General features: G+C 42.0%; 1 long non-coding RNA gene across 1 annotated transcript; it reads right to left on the bottom strand.

Annotated features, from left to right (window-relative positions):
• Positions 1–10,225: 10,225 nt before the first annotated feature.
• On the bottom strand, positions 10,226–13,693 carry LOC107269661. Its single transcript, XR_001538096.2, has 3 exons — positions 13,502–13,693; positions 11,386–12,098; positions 10,226–10,428 (listed from the first exon to the last, which is right to left on the bottom strand). It is a non-coding gene; the product is annotated as an uncharacterized LOC107269661 (long non-coding RNA).
• Positions 13,694–18,245: the final 4,552 nt, after the last annotated feature.

The following is an 18,245-nucleotide window of genomic DNA, read 5'->3' as shown; positions in this document are numbered from 1 at the left end:
ATGCACGCAGTCGGCCAGTCAGGCAAACGGGTAGTGAGCCAGTAGGGGTGGTTTTGGTACATGGAAGAAGGGTTGCCATGCGCCCCTCCAATTACGCTCGTCTAGCAGCATGGCCTGTACAGTGTTTCGTGTGAAGAGAGCCATAAGTCTCTCTTTCGCTTTGTAACGAGACAAAAGAGCCGGTAGAAAAGAAATTTGAGGTCATAATTTCATGCCACGTATATGCATCTGGACCAGGTTGCTCTTGGGATTGAAATAAAAAGTCAAAATGACTCGTGGCAGAAGCAGTACTTAGGTTATCCGCTATGCCTCGCCAGCAGTGGCTTATGCCTTTCATAAGGAAATATCTCGGCGACGCTGGCAGTGCCGACGACGTCGACGTCGGAATATCGCGGTACGACGCAAGCTTTGAAAGGGATTCGTGGCTGCCGGGAGTTCTGCGCTACGGAATATTGCTCCCTATATGCTTGTCGCGTTTCGTGTCTCCCTTACAGATGTCCTTTGGGCCTTTAGTTCCCCTGGCGTGCCACCACCCGTAGCATCCATGAGCAATTGAATGGCTACAACACGGGGGCCACACGTGACAGCTATATGCCACTTGCGGCACGCAGACCTATATTTTCCATACCTTCCAGAGGAACATAAATCACACGCGCCACGTATTATTACTATAATTTTAATCACTGCCAACGAAAAATCCCAAAATTCCCCGAAATTTTTAAATATAATATTACTCCCACTCGATAAAGATCGCGCGTAGTGTTACTCGAGGAATTTCGAATTTTCGTTAAAAAAAGTGCGATATAGTACAATCAAATCAATGCAAAGGTACAGGGAGTACCCCTACCTTCTCCTCGTGCTCCTCGCCCTCTCTTCTTATTCTATCTGCTTCATTCTCTCGTCCCTCCTTCCCCGCCTCGGCGAAGTGGAAACGCTTAAACCAATCTCAGTGGAGGAACAGCTATGAGAAATTACACAAGAGAAGTGAAAAAGACGAAATTCTAGAATCGACATTCGATTAAATTGAACTAATCGGCAAGACGTTCAAATGGGGAATCGGTTGGACGGATAAGAAGGTATATCACGTAACCTAATATATTACACGAAGATGCACGATCTTCGTTATTACGAATCGCTCGAGCATTTCCGACAGTCGGACAAGACCGTCGCGACGCTTCCGTCGGTTAGCACGCGCTTATGACATTCTTGAATGATTGCTGCGCGCACGAAGAATCTCTTATGGGCTCCCATTACCTTTATTCATTTTCTCTCTCTCTCTCTCTCTCTCTCGTGGACACAGTCGCTTGCGCACCCTGTCCTACCTTCGGATAACCATTCCATGTGTCTCTCAGATCCCAAAGCACCCCTTATCAGTCTGTCACTTATCCATTTCTCGAAGAAAACCCAGGAATGCTACCCGATACAAAGCTTTGAATTTGGCATTTTTTTCCATCCCCTATTTCTATACCATATTCAGGTTTAGGGGTAGGTCTCGACGAGAAGAGCATGGTGATGCCACTTCTATTATTTACAAGAGGATTCCTTAGGGGCTAAAGGAAAGAGTCGAAAGGGTAGAAAGAAACAATTAGGTACTTCGAAAAGAAGAAGCTGGATCCTAGACTAGGTACGTGTCTCCTGAAACCTGAGATCATATTTCTCTTTTTCTTCCCCATCTCTCAGGCTCCTTTACTTTATCTTATTATCTTCCTGCAGCATCCTCTCACCGTGTCTCTCTCTCTCCTACCGTTACATCCCCCAACCATCCAGCTGACCCACTCTTGCTTTTTAATTAAATTCTGAAACGCCTGGAGGGTGGGTCGCTTAAGGTGAAAGGTCCGAAAAATATCTCGTGCCTCGTCCCTCGTTGACCCTTGACCTGCTTCCAAATGAAAGTCCCCATCAAATATGAATCAAATGGGCAGCATCCACTCAGCTCTAAAACCAGAACATGTAGGAGCTCATTGACATGATTTTAGTCAGTCATTAAATGTGAATGAGAAACGAGGAAATAAAGAGAAGAGCAAGGGAAGATTCGCATGTATAATTAAGAACAACCCCAATGTTTTGCCATCTGCGAATAGAATACCGGCACAGCATCCACTTTACATCCTCTGAAGACAAAATTCATCAACGGCTCTCTTGCTAAGGTGTTGACTACCTTGAACGCAGCATCCAACCAGATAATAACTGACTCTTTGTTTTCTGAAAGAAGCTTTAGTAATTAAAATCCCCTTTGTAATTATGATAACCTTTTTACATAATCATAATATTCTTACCCTGTCTGAGGGAGGTTGGAGTATTTTTGAAAAATATATAAATATTCTGAAAAATTACTTGCCCACGTCATACGTATATATACCTATGGGACGGAGCAGCTGTAGAATAATACTGGATGCTGGGTGATAGTAGAGACAATATAAGGAGCTAGAGATACGATTTACCAAGGCTAACTGAGATTCTTGCAATTTCGATCACGCGATTCAAACTCCAGAATGTCTCTGCTTTACGTCAAAACTTCTTTTTGTTTGTTCGCTGCTCAATCGAAACGTTCAAGACTTTTTGCGTGTATTAGCAACGAGGGAAGATGCCAGTGTAAAAATGCACGAGAGAAATTTGCAAGGGAAAAGAAGATTTTCCGGATTTCTAATATTTATCTTCCATTGCTGTAGGAATATTAAATTTGATAAAGAGGGCACCCTTCGCTTGTACTACCTAAAGACGAATGAAATTACCAACTGTACCGAATGATCAGCTGTGTCACACTCCTTGTTCCTACGTACAGTATTTAAAACTTTTTAATACCATGATTCTAATTATGTTTACCTCTCTCTTTCTCTCTCCCTCTCGCTCTCTCTCGTTTTAATCAAAACTTTCTCGAACTCAAAAGTCTACAAAGCCCATGGTCCACGTGTACAAATAAAAGCAGAATTGGAATCCAATCGAATTTCCAGAAAGCATCGATGAAATTCAGAGACCCAAACGTATAGAGGCATGTGGAAAGTGTGAGTTATGAGAAAAACAAAAGAGAAACCTGAACGAGTCGAAAGATCGCTTCAGGGTCGGATAACGAGGTGTCCCACGCACTCTCACGTTTCCCAACGAGTCCTCGTTCCTCGCTAATGGATTTCGGACAATACATCCGCGAGAGCATTGAGAGAGGAGAGAGAAAGATAGATACAGAGACAGTCTGTGTATAGCAGAACGAGAGAGAGAGAGAGAGAGAGAGAGAGAGAACTCTCTGAAATTATTAATATGATTGAGGAAAGCTCGCTCTATCATGCCCGTCCAACATTTCTGAAGGTTCTTCCTTGAAAACCCCACTACTGGTACTGAGCTATAACACTGAATACTGACATCGCCCTTTATAACTCATAGCTCATAGCTCATACCTTGTAAAACGTTAACAGACAGCAAAATTCTCCAGCCCAGCATCGCATCGTCCAACCCACCCACGACCATAGGCCATTGCGTAGGAAAACCCTACGTAAACTTTTGTCGACCTTTCATCTAGTTAGCAGTTACGGTGGCTACGCTGTACCTCGTATCCTGCTTCCCTTTTTGATTAAATTTATCGAGTGTCAAACTTTCAATTGCCCGTTAAGCAGCATAATTACATACGATCTGCCCCAGGAAATCTTTTTAAGACTCGTGAATTTAAAAAATCGTCTGTGGAGGCTTCGACGCGTCACTTATTTTTTTAAAATTTTTATCCAAAATGTTCTATTCCTTTGGGATCTTTTGTCTAGCGATATACACCGTAAATTATGTCAAAATTTAATCTTGTGTGTAACCTTGTAAGTCAGATGCCAGAGGGTCCAAACACAGCATCCAATTTTATTGTGATGTATGAAGATGATAATGCAATTCTTGGTACACGCGTGCATTATTGTCAAGCTGCTAAGTTATTCGAAGAGATACGTAACTTTTGAAACGCGTCACGCGAATGTTTATCTCGCTTTTTCCCTTGTTTTACAAAATGCACGTTACGCAATAGGGATGTGAATATTAGATAAAGCAATGTCGGAAAAAGGTCTATCTTACTTTTCTATACTTTCGAAACACGATTTTCCGTTTTCCAAAGTCAATCTGAACGAGGCGTAGAAGGAAAGTTCCGAAAAGAGGATGAAAAAAAAAAAGTATTGAAAGATTTAAAAAATTGAAAATTTTCTTAACCCCTGACCTATCTCAAAACTAATATACACCATGTATCTTATGGAATTCAATGTCAGGCGTTAAATCGTATCTTAAAATGAATTTCATGTGTAGCATCATTACGTGAAACATTTGTCTATGTACCTATATGGGATTATATAATTTTTAGTAATTAAAAAATTAATTGTGGGTAATTTTATAAAAATTCTTTATAAAAGGCTGTATAAAAATTTTGATTAAAAATTTTTAAAAATGGACAAACTTGAAAAAAGTTTTACAGCAGGGTCTAGAATTTAATCCGTAATCATCGGCAAACCGTGAGTAAACTGAAGTTTTGATAATTCGAGATCGTCGATTTTGATACCGAGGACGCGAGAAATCAATCGTTCACGCGCCCGCGCACGTTTCCCACGATACGCAATGCGCGTACTTTTAGTAAGTACATCTGCTTTTTAATACATTGCAATTTATTGGGATTATGTAACTCCATTGACAAGTTATAAGAGCGCGTAGTGTATTTTCACGTATTTCGTATTAGTCAGCTAGGAATAAAATCAATCGGATGTCCACCGCTGATAGAGGAACTTTATATTAGGAAAGTTTTTATTTCTCCTCGCGTTCAGAAGCGGTTATAAGTCCGCGCTTTCTTTGCTGAACTACCACAAGGTAATCCATACCTATATAGCCAGATAAATCTTTACAGGGTGGTACACTAAAAACCAAGCACCTGAAGTTGTCCTTCCATCAAGAAAATCAAGAAAAAAATTTTTAATACAATCACACTTCTTTTATCACAGAATTAATTGCAACTATTTCAACAATATATAGAAATTAAAGATCGAAATAAAATAATTTTCGACAATTTGAAAGCGATGTTTTGAAAACTCTTAAAAAAAATACGATTAGTCACATGATATTAAATTAATCTTAATTAACTCCCTAACCTTACTAAACGAGAGAATCCATAATCACATTTTTAAAATCATTCGATAACTCCAAAAGTCATGACGTCGGATAAGAATTCTTGTTGCATCGAATGCATTCTTTGAATTCGCTGAGATTACATCTTGAATATTTATACGGATCTTCATATAATCGAAAAAAGCGTTCAGGTGTTCGGTTTCCGATGTACCACTTTGTGTATATCGGCTGGTAAACATCAGGAGAAAAAGGCAAGAAAAGATCATCCTTTTTTTCCCCAGAAAAGTAGAAGGAAGCTCGTGCCCCGGAGCCAAGATTTTGAAGGCTCGGAATGAACGGCAGCGTCGAATAACGTCAAAGATCTTCAGATTTCTCTATGAAATTCTGTGGGTATTTTCGACGTGAGACGATCCCAATCTTTATCATCAATTCTGACATACGAGGGTGCCATTGGCCATGTTACGTGTCCAATGGGCTCAGCGAGGGTGAATTGTTGACGAGAACCCCTCTAAGCAAGCTCTACCTCATATAGCAAGGTAGAGTGCGCCCAGTGAGAATTGCCCGATGATTTTCGGTAGATGAACTTTCCTCGTTAGCCCTCGGGCAGGAGGGTGAGCGACCCCTTTACACGTACACTGTATATCCACCCTTGACAACGTCTTAAATTGTATCGATCATCGAACACAGTAATAAAATTGCTAGTGATTATCAATCCTTGACCAGAACAGTCATTGATCATGAAGAGCGTCCAAAGCGTCCTACACAAGTGTCGCCACCTATGGACAATATAAATTACTTATAATTTTAACAATCTTCTTCATCTTTCTCTGTAATCATATATTCATCCATATACTCCCATGTAGTTCACGCTCATAAGAGTGATGCAATTTCGAAGATATTTGCTTGGCAGAATAAAATAAGCTGGAACGATTGATGATCCAGTTCCGATCGTAGCAAGAAGCCATCATGTGACCAGGGTGTTTCAGCTTTAACCACACACGTCATCCCGCAAGACTAATAGCGATATCCTGAGAACGCCGATGGCGCTAGCGTCGCGAGACTTCGGAGCTGTTAGTTTTATCCCGATACTGATTAGATGGATGATCCTTCCCGTTAATCCTCAATCAGGTCGCTCAGCCTGAGAACAAAAATCAATAACTAATACAGGAACTGGCTAAATGACTTTCTCAACTTTTTCTTCGGTAACAATATAGTTACAGCACCAGTCCCTTTTCAATACGGCGCCTAAGTACTGCTCTGACTGACGTAAAACTAAGCCGACCTCGGCACAGTCATTATACATAAGGTGGATCGGTCATCGGTCATGTAATAGTAAGTTGTGTTATAATACTGTAGATTTAGCTATAGTCAAAACACACATTGACGATTACTGTGCATACATGGCCGATTATTGGACCATCCACCCTAGACAATATTTGTAATGTTTGTATCGTTGACACAAGGTGATACTAAACGATATTAGTGAACTCCTCTAATAATCCATGGACGATAGCCTCCTCGCCTTCTCATTTTCACCCTGCTGACCTCCTGAGACCTCGAACCCTTCCAGTCAACGGAAATTGAACTCGCTCCACCCTCGACACATATTTACCGTCTCAATCGTCCACCTCGTCGAGTATCTTCATCGAAAAAGGACATCGTGTTCCCCAGCATCTATCGGCACAAATAAATAATTCTTTAGTCATTCCTCCCATTGATTTCAGTCGCTTTTACGTTGACAATAATAAAGTACTATATATTTATATACATAAATGGCATAACAAATACAGAACCGGATATCAACAAATTTCAATGAAACGTATAAAATACCCCAAGTTTCCTCGTAAGAAATTCATGTAGATTCCGAGGAAATAACTCTAGATACTATTTGTCTTATTGATATCGATGTCTCCTTAAGAGCTATCGAGTTAAGATCTTCTTTCTAGTATCCGGTGAAGTTGAGGTAGCAACCAGCTCTGCTTTTCTCATCAACTTCATTCCGGTAATGAAGGTCTAATTGAGACGGAGTCGAGGCACACTCGCTACTTAGGACAGCGGTGCTTAGTCGTGTAGTTACCACCCTTAGCTATTAACCCTGAAGAGACCTGGTCCAGTAACACAAGGTATCGAAAAAGTCAGTTACGCAAGAAAGAAAAGGTGGTTACGATCCTCGTTTACGTGATCGTAAAAAAGATCATTTCCGTGAAAAATTCATGTACGTACCATACGGGGTGGATCCCTCTGCAACCCCTGCACGTGTTCCCGTACGCTTGACTTCGGGCGTCTACGAGCGTCTGGAAAAGCTCTTCCGCGCAAGCTGCTCGACAGGATAATAGATGAGTGCACTAGTAGACACCTAGCGGCACTCTGTGACAACTATTGAGGGTAAAATAGCAGGGGATAGATTTTTATTGGTCTGAAGAATAAGAAGGTAGAATTGGTACTGTGCGTTTGATTCGTTAATAAATCAAAGTGACTGCTGATAATGGAAAGTTAACATACCGTTGGACAATGAAGGTGTTTCTATCTAACCCAGTTTGTATACCCTTGTTAAGTATGTACGAAGAGCGAGAGGTAAGGCACAGCGAGACTAAGGAAGAGCGAGAGCGGAAGGATCGAGAGACGTTGAGGTAAATGGGGGAGGTTAAAATAACCCGCGGAAAATTACAGCTGCGGAGAAAATTGCATTCCGTTCCGCTTGAATTGCCGCTAACTCTCGTGGAAATGTTAAGTCAACTTCGAAAGCCCAAGGCGCTTTATTATTACCGGTTTTAAAAATCACTCGCTACGTCTAGTTGAACACATTGTGCCGTGACGGCCGATTAAAACAGCGACGCGGCGTACCGCGGCTGAACCCGGAACGACGTCGTGCGTCGGCACTTCTACTTACCCATTCTCACTACGGAAACCCCAATCGTTCTTCTCGTTCCTGGCGTTTCCCTCGTTTTATATATTTTTCTCGAATTTATATTAAATTACAGACTTTTATTATCTGCAAATTACTATTAAAACAGCATCGATCAAGTATTTTACTTATTTCTCATCCGTAACTGTGTAAATATATATTGCAAAAACAATATTTAATAAAAATTGTAAAAAATCGTACAAGAATCCTCGACGATAAAAATAAAAAAAGAACTGATTTAGTTAACATTAATTTTCCCAGGCTCTTTCCCCTCGGGGATAAACACTACATCTATTAGCGTGAAAGGACCTGAAGTGTATAACAATGATATAACTAGAGTAAAACGTCAAGAAAAACAGAGAAAAGCAAAGTGAGTACTGGGGAGCTTTTTTTTCATATGAAATAAAGAAGGATCGGCTGACAAGGTAAAAGATCGATTTCTCTTTCCTGACGCAAGCGAGCATCCCGACTTTATCGAACAAGGAACGTAGTCGATCCGTCTAAACTGGCGCGATGGTTTTCGATTTTTCGCTCAATTTGCGTGAGTGCAAGCCACACCACGTCGCCATCGCCACCGGCATTAGCAACCTAACCCTCGAACTTTTGCTCATTAACTAAGTAGCAAGTACTCAAGGTAGAATTTACGATTGTACCAAGGGTTAATGCATCGTTACTTGCTCTGGGGAATTTATGGAATTTTACAGGAATACATGGATCATGTGCATAGGTGCAGAGAGTTGTTCCATTTGACGACGATTAATCAGCAGATCGAATACAGCCTGAGCGACGGCTGGTAATGTTGGATTGTTTCTCTTAGGCAGCCTCGCGAACGATCAGATTCCTAGTTACTTATAGGAGTATGCTATTGCCAGACCAAAACCGTTGGGAGTTCCTGGATAGATCCGATCCAGAAGTACTCTGTATAGATAGCAATATTATTCGGATATTGATACTTTGAATATTTGAATGAAATAAAGCTAGGTCACGTCTCTTGGCTCGAGACTAGAAAAGTTTAGAAAGCGATTCCGCGGAGTCGCCATCCCTTAACCTTCGTGTACCCGCGTCAAATAATGTAACACATGTACCCAGCGCACGGTGTGCGAGACCAAAAGTACTAGGGTCATTTTGGCATGTTATCTAGTAAAATATTATCATAAAATTAAGTTTACCATTAGATGGTAACGTGTGAAACATTTTCCATTAAAAAAAAAAAGGCAAACGTAATTCGTCGGTCTGACAGACCAGTGCGCGGGTATACGAAGGTTAATAATTTGGTAGCACAGTAGCTACGAGACCACCTACCCTTATAATGCTCCAGTCAATCAGTCTAATACCCCATCAGCCCTTTGCCCTTCGAATATATCAGCCTGCTTAGCTGCGATCGCCACTTAATGTTAAATCGAGGTATTTTATTAGTCTGAGACCTTCCTCCTTCTCCTCTCTCTCTCTCTCTCTCTCTCTTCTTCAGTTTCGAGCTTCCTTCATGCAATCACCGAATACCTCGAAGTTCAACCTTCTCTCAACCAGCCACCCCTAACTCAAGATGCGCCTTCCAACTAAATCTAAACTCTATGCCCTCGTCTTGGTTTGACCTGCTCGATCGAATATTTCCTCCTTTCAAGTTTGCAAATAATCAGAGCGAATTGCAAGTCAACAGCACGTACTGCAATCAAGCAGCCATTGCATTCTTACGTTTTGTAGTAAAGTGAAATGTCATTCCGTAGGGATCGGAATGGCCGAAGGAGAAAGGAATTGAAAAGGGTGGGAAAACATTTGGAGAAAATGGGATCTGCGAAATCGGGCAACTTTGTATCAAGGTATACAAGGGTACACTATAGAATCTAAGACATTAGTAGAAATGCAAGTTTTGCACGTCCCTGGGAATTGTCATTAGAGCTCAAGAAAGCTAAAGTAGTCGGCGAGCTTAGACACGCGATGAAATAATATCTGATAGTAGCAAAGGCCGCTTTGAAATTACTAGGCTCGAGCGGTTGCTCTATCGGTAATATTAGCTCACCTAGAGTTTTGCACGACAGGATTGGTAGTCTTGGTAAATCATGATAAATCGCGAATTCCGTGAGACGAACCAGGACTGGCAATCGTCGCGACGACCATAATCTCAGAGTCGTTAGCGTCGCCGATGATCGTGACTGGCGTCGATTAACGTCCAAGAATTAGACGGCCACGCGAATTACGTGTTTCGAGCAGTGCCGTATAATTGCTATGCGGATAATAAGGGACATGTTCTTTATAATCAGCATCTTTAATAATTTCTTATATGAGTTGACATTCTTGTTACATATATGTATAGTCCTAGCAAATCTTTATGCTTATGTCTTATTTTACTCTTACGTCATTACTCTGGTTTCTCTAACAACGAGGACAAAGAATCCTTCGAGGAAGTCCATTTAGCTTCGGGCCAATCGATACGCTGAACAATAATCGAGCTTCTGCAACAAGACGTAAAAGAGTTAGAGATTAATTCGAGGCATTTGAAAATTGGCCGGAACACATTGTCTCGGTTTAACTATCAATTTATTTATCGAAATTGGAGTAGAACTCAATGGAAAGAAAAATTAAAGACACAAAGAAAGCAAAGTATTCACTACCATACATAGGGGTAGCATACGTCCTAAAGAACGAATAAAAATTTCCTATAATTCCTGCGCAACTGCAAATAAGTGATGAAATGTTAATAATAGTAAAATGGTTCAAGTTAAGAGAGGTATTTTAGGTAGTTGATGAAAGAATAACAACAAAGCCGTAACACGAAAGTTCAATCGGTCGGATTATAAAGTATAATTTTATAAGTTAAAAAAAGAATTCCGCCGATCAAATTTTCACCTCTCGCGGAGCATAGTTTCGACTTCTTGATTGGCTGATTGGCCCAAGACTCCCACGACTCCAGAGACAGAAGTCAAAGCTTGGAGTAAAAGGCAAAAGTGAAACGACGGAGAGAAATAAAAGATTAAAGGGGAAAGGAAGGAGAAAATGAAAAAGATTTAAAAAAAAAAAAGGTGAGGACGGGAAAAAGCAAGTTTGAAGTTAAAACCGTAGAAGACGGTCAAACGATGCGTCATTAACTTCGTAAATGTCTAACGAACTGAGACGCGACGCAGGGCGTTTTCCTGCAAGCTCAACGAGCTCTCTCTCTCTCTCTCTCTCTCTCTCTCTCTCCTTCGCCCCTCCTATTCCCCAGGAAATAAAGAGGTCTTGACGCCGTCCCTAACAATAAGCTACATTCAGGAAGTCCCAGTGAATGCAGAGACGTCGGATTTCATTGACAACTCGATCTCAGAAAGTAGCTATCTCCCATTTCCACTTCCTGAACGGCTTCCACGAATGTTATCATCGTGAGGACGGTATCGATAGGAAAGAAAGAATTCAGCATCCTCTGGAATACAGACCTCTTTCTAAGGAAGAACCCCGACGTCCCTGGTGGCTTTTCTAGCCAAGCAGGGAGCACAAAATATAACGAGTATCGTCCCAGCGCCAAGCATCGCCAAAACAGCCACGAAGATCGACCAGGATCTTCTTCCGGTCCGGGTCGGTGCCAGCTTCCTGGAAGCTGGTAATTCGGCGACCTCTTCAAGAGCAAGACCCAGTCGTTTGGCTTTGAAGATTAAAGTCCTAAGGCGTCGCGAAGCCTTCTCGCACGACATCGTTAAGTCCGTTTATCGTTTTATCGCGCCAGGCGCCACAAGTTCCTTCCTCCGATTTCCTGTCCCTAAGGTCTCCCCCCTCCGGCCGTTCACTTCCGCGCCGAAGGATAGGCTACCGTAGTGCGAGGAATACAAAAGGGATGAAACAGGCGTCCACTGTGCAGGCCGTTTCAGTGAGGCCTCTATTGTTCACCCTTGGCATTCTCGTTATGCAGGGAATAAGCCTATGTGTTTAAGCAGCTACACCCCTCCTTTCGTCAAGGGGTGGTCGTGATCCGCATCCTCTCACCCTCGAACTTCTCTCACCCCTTCGGGAGAGCATCTTAATTGAAAAGATCCAAGCTACCCCTTTAGCATTCCGCCTTTCTATTTCTTCCTATCAACTTTCTTCTCACACAAACTTGATTACTGCCGGGGCCCTTTCGAACCTTCATATAAGCCGTGCGCTTTTATTGAATCTGAAAAAAAAAAATTGGAATTTTACAAAAATAATTCAAGACAATTTTAACTTAGCCGATTTGAGTTATTTATGAATTTGGAAAAAAAAAATACCAAAGCCAAGGATCGTCACGGTGCGTGATCAAATTTGTAATACGATAGTACATCGCATTGTGTACATGAAACCCACGAGTAAGCGGAAGGCCATGCACGTTTGCTAGGTGCGTCAATATTCCCTATATAGGAAAAGCAAATACCAATTTACGCGGTGCGTTTATTTAACGTTATTTAAATGGCAAAGCGTTAGCACGCATTGTTTGATATTGCGGTGTTCCGCGTTGGTTTTCAATGTGCTGGGTCGCACCGTTTAATACGTCACATTTTATTTCTTCTTTTTTTTTTGTTCAGGATCACGGACTACTCATCAAGCGTCGCTTAATTACAGCTCGACGTCTCGCTAAACTAGTGGAATTCATATAGGTGCCTTCACACAGATCAGCATGCTCGAATGTTTGACAATGCGGATTTAGGCCTTACCTTTGTTCGGGTAACATATGATATATGCTTTGCATAATTAATATGAAAAATAACCTTCTTTATAATCTGCATCATGAATAAATATACTCGCCATTCCGTATGGTGCACACGTGCGTGCATATATCTATCAGAAATTATCCGAAGAAAGAGAGAAAACAAACAGAAATTTCAAGAATGGAAGAAAAGGGGAAGCGGACTCCTTGTAAGCCACCGTTACGACGAGAAAATTGTAATTACTAGAAATATGAATAATTCAGGATGATCTATGAAAATTCTTGGTCGAGAAGTTGTACGCTCATCCAGAACGTTAGAAGCTATTTTTAAAATTCCCGGGAAAATGAATTAAGTTTCCCCTAAGTTGGCTCATACAGTCAAAGGTTAGCGTTAACGGGCAAAAACTTTGCCGAGTTATTTTATATTGCACTCGTGTTTCAAAGGCGTCTCTTTGCTAAGGGAAAACTGCACCGGACTACCGCAAGAACGTTATCGTTTTCAAAAACTTTAAATTACATTTACGTAAATGTCAAACGCCAAGCACAATTCTTCCATTGTTATTGCTACTGTAACCTCGATTTAACGCGCTTCCATTGCCTCATCTTTTTCATTATTCCCGAACCAATATTCTCATTTCTCTACTTTCATGCCTTTCGTACTAATCGTATGTCAAAGCCACCTTCCCACGTAAACAGGAAATTGCGAGTCTTGATTCATCAAGGGATTTACGTCCGATCGGCAATTTTCCTGGCAAATTCCACCCTTATCCTGTTTGACTTCTCAAACTTTCTCGAGGTTGCTAATTTATCTGGCAATCTCTCGGGATTTTAATAAAGAAATTCCAAGTTAATGCCGGATCAAAGGAAAGGCAAGTTTACTCTGGTATACCTACTTGATGCTAAACTCGCAAGGAACTTCGGTACAAGTACTCACGATCAAAGATAACCGCCTACGCGAGTAACAGAGGTAGAATGATTCACGATAAATTACCGAGCACGTGTCGCAATAGTCAAGAAATGAGCGGCTCGAGCAACATGCTCGACGGACGTCGCGACGCTGACTAGCGAGCTTGCGGGTCGCTCGGGCGCTTTATTGGTGACGATCCTCCGACCCCACACCCCGAGCATATACTACATATAGAGGGAACGTGGCAGGGCGTCCCGGCGCTCGGAGAATCCCAAGCGCCGACCGCAGAACGAGCTGCGCCGAACTTCACGCAGGTTTACGTGCTTTTTTCTACCTTTTACAACGACTCGACGCTCGTCTCATCGCTAAAACACTTTCGACGCCCATCGACAGGACTTTGACGCAAACCGCCATCAGATCTATTTGAATAATTACGCTTCAAACGGACTGTACTGAATGGCCCATTAACAAAATGAGAGCATAGAACGTGTAAACCGATACCAAAGTGTTTCAGGGATTGTAAACATAACATGAACAATTGAAACGAAATGATCTCGACACTCGGATTAAAGTTCTAGAAAGAGCACGGAGCATCTAATCTTGATAAAACATCAAGTTACACATATACAAAGTGTACCGAATTTAAGATCAGGCTAAAATATCTATTTCTGATAACCTCCTAATTCGGCTAAAAAAATTTCAACAGCCTCCCAAATACATAATACGTAGATTTATCTTCTCCCCCAGCCAACTCTATAGGAATGAAATGATGAAAAAAAATTACATCTACGGATGAGGCAGTAGGCTTGGGAGGCTGTTGAAATTTTTTTATCCAAATTAGAAGCTGATCCGAAATAGGTACTTTGTCGTATAGAAGCCTGAAAAAAAATTTTTGAAATGACAATGGGACGAAGCCTTATCGAACTATTGTATAACGATAAGAATGATCTCGATTTCTGGTTATAGCTACTTCCGCGTACCGCTTCCGCTATTTCTCTATTTTCATCCCTCTCTCTCTTCCACTCACTCTGTCTTCGAACTGGTATAAAGTTCAGTTAGCACCTTGATACCCAGCTTCCACTCTTCTTCAACGTTACGTTGAATTTCACCTACCCTCGAAACCGTGTCAGCGACACACTCTCCCTGGCCCGAAGTTACTTCCCGATTCCTGTGGGTCTCGACATCCCGAAACTTTCATTCAATCAGGGGCTACTATCTCTATCTTGAGTTAACGCCATGAGACACCACAGAAGACCGTAGCATTCGCAGCCCGTAGACACTCGTATTAGACATACTATTGGTGCTCCGATCTTTTCCTTACACAGACCCTGATACGGCTCTATATACTAGTTAAGTTTCCTACCCTTAGTTTTGGTCTTGCCAGAAGGGTGACTTCTTCTCCCGTCGATCCAGCCATTCTGCAGCCTCACCACGCACCCCCACGAGCTACGTGAAACTCCTGGCAAACGACTGAGCTCCAAGAGTTTATTAATAATACGAGTAACGCGTATAACGAGAACAGTCCTTTACATCCGGAATGACTGGTATTTCTATATAATCCTTAGGGCGCGTCCGATTACTTATTCTTTAAAGTATAAAAGTGATAATTGATTTTCTTGATACGAAAGATCTACGGGACTCGGTATATAGCTATTTGATTTAATAAATTGATTTAATTTGAATAGCGACAGGAACGAGAGAATTCTTCAATTTTCAATGCACACAGTGAATTTTTCTATCGAATCTCCCTTCTACTTGAGTTCACTATACCTCTGTTAAAGTTTTCTTGTGTTTTTTTAATCCTAAGAGTGACAGAAACGTAATTGCGTTGCGAACGCTAGCACCAATCAGACGGACGAGCAAACAGAATAAGATTTTTCAAGAGGGTCCTGCAAATTGCGCAAACTTTCACGCAACGTGTAGAGGGCTGCCTCTGGGTTTTTACGATTCTCTTAAGGACGTATACGATATCTTTATACGATACACCGAGCTGTGTCTTAGAAGTCGAGAAAAACACCAGAAATCCTAGTTCGTCTCGCAGCAGTGACCAACCGACAAAAAATAGTACACCAAAAGGGTTGGAAAGGCCGGAAATAGCGAGAGCGTGCATCGAGGCCAATTCTGCGAAAGGAAAATAACAAAAGGGGTAGACAAATAAAAGAAAAGGGACACAAAGGAAGAAGAAAGAGTAGAATGGGATAGACGAATCGCCAGTATTTCAGACACGTTGCTGAATCACATTATTTAATTAAAACTGTAGGTCGACCAGCCTCGCGATCTTGGAACGAGTATAGAGGAGGTGGGATAGGAGAGGGATGAGCCTCGGGGATAAGGAACGAGTAGGTGGAGGTCCAACCGGGGTGGCTCAATCCAAAAGTTATAAAAGAACTCCTTTCTGCTACTTAGAGTCGAGGAGAGTCGCTCGTGGAAGATGGTGACCAGGGTCTGGGAAATGGCAAAAGAATAAGTCGGCAGAGGTTCTTGCGAAAAAGAGAAAAAAAATCGCTAGGCACTCAAGAAACTGGACTTGGTAAGAGCTACGGGGAAAACTGAGGACCAAACCCCAAAGACAGAAAGACTGTACACCCAGATATAAGAGTAGTCCCAAAAAAGAAATTTGTGGATATCTCCCAGCATCCTTGCCGCTGGACCACCATCGGCCGCCACATGATTAGACACTGTCTGACGACTCGAATATAAAACAAAACAAAGTTTCGCAATTTACCAAACTTCCCTCAGGTTTGAGTGCGCCCGGTTTCTCCTTCGAGAGCCCCAACGACAATAACTCTCTCCTCTTAAGGGACTTATGGAAGATCCTTCGAGATACCAACTTCCCAGGAAGAGGAACGTATTCGATTCCCCTCTGTCTCTTTCATAGTCCTTGGCTAACAGATATTAAAACACTTCATGTAGAAGTCATCCTCAGCATCCAATACTCCAGGGCCAGTGTGGACCAACACAGGACCCAGTGGCTCTGCAACTGTTTTCTTAGAGATGAATCTGCAGGACCAATAAGGCTTCTCAGACAGTTAAGAAATATACAATCTGGCTGTTTGAGCCTCTCAAGCGGGTACATGGTGATCCTGATGAGCAGGAAAGCAAGAGGCTGCACCAGGATGAAAGGATGAGACTGTAGACCCACGTGCCCTGCTGAAGACGCGGTCAAATCTCCGTAGAGAAACCGGCAAGCTCTCTGGTTACCTGGCAACCGAATCTGTTCATTAGCATTCTGTAGGGGGGATGGGGGTTGTACGAGTGGGATGAACGAAGCGAAGAGGGAAAGGGGGGGAATGGCAATTAATTACAATGCCAGTGATATAGTGTAATCTAATATCATAAATAATACGCTCTCCCCTCCTGCTGTTATGCAGCCAGAGTAATTATTTATTCGCTACGGATTCTCCAAGTACCGGCATCCTTTCGGAAGAGCCCATATCAGATGATTGCGGAATTTAATAATAACGCTAATCGATTTCTGAGAGAGGAATATGGAACGACAAACTCCGTTCCGATTAATAAAATGACAAATTGACTTCATCAATGTCAATGTCTTGCATCTTCACCGATGCGAATAAGACATTACTTATCGTGCTATCAATGACTGATGGCGAATGCCGATTTAGTCTGATCATAAAAAAATCTTCATAAAGACACATAAAAGATCTTCAATAACCACACGAAGATAAACGTCACCTGCCCTCGTAGAGTAACTTTAGCGTAACCTACTTACCCGGGAGCAAACGGATTGAATTATATAGAAGGTTGACCACAGCACCGGATGATCAGCGGATGCTGTGGGTAGGAATTCTAGGATGGCCAAGGGTTCGTTCAATCAGTCGAGCGGGAGTAGGCCTATTTATTTTCCATCAAATTACCAGTCGCATACCAATTATGTAAACAGCCCCGTAATTTCGAACGCAATTGACAAGCAGCAATTGTGCTTCGTCCTGACAGCCGGATGTCGAAGTCCACCGGGATCACGTACGGGCCGTAAGAAGCAAATATGCATAATTTGCAAGAACAATCAACTGAAATCAGTAAGCAGTCTTTTTCGAATCTGAAACTTGATCCAAAAGCAGTGCAAAGGAACGCAGGTTCGGGATGAGTGGTACTTAAAGATGAAAAAATTGTCAGAACCCCAGAGTATCCCAAAATGAGACAATTATCTTTGTATGACGTTGCTAAGGAAAAATTAGGTTAATAAATGATCTTTGTTTTAATTAAAAGTATTAAGTGCTTAAAACAGGGACAGGTCAAAGTTCGTAAATCAAGGTGAAGCGTCAATGGAAATGAACACCTGCACCCTTTGAACTCTTGTTACCCTGTGCTACCCACAAGACCGAAACTAGCCGCAGATGCTTACTAGACAGTACACGATGCGGAGCACGAGTTCTCTGAGAACGACGGCAGAGTAAAGGAAAAGGCTGTGAAGTCCCATTCACATAACGTTTGGATGTTTTAGTTGAATTTTTGAGGATAAACGACACTTTGTTAACGGTAGACGATATTTTCCGCACACCCTATATAAAAGCGATAGGACCGTGTCATTCCCCAATCCCCGGAGATCCTGTTTATCCAGGTGCTTTTAATTAACTTTCGAGGTTAAATATTAGAATGCAAAGTCGTAGAGGCTCTATGTTGAGATAGCAAAGAGAGGGTGCTACCAGTTTGCATGGGCCGAGCGTGCGAGAGCACATTTCCTGGTTTGGATCATGATTTAATACGTTGGC

The sequence above is a fragment of the Cephus cinctus genome, unplaced genomic scaffold (assembly GCF_000341935.2).
Source record: "Cephus cinctus unplaced genomic scaffold, Ccin1 Ccin1_scaffold0689, whole genome shotgun sequence".
Taxonomy (NCBI): Eukaryota; Metazoa; Arthropoda; class Insecta; order Hymenoptera; family Cephidae; genus Cephus; species Cephus cinctus.
This window is presented reverse-complemented; position numbering and strand designations above follow the sequence as displayed.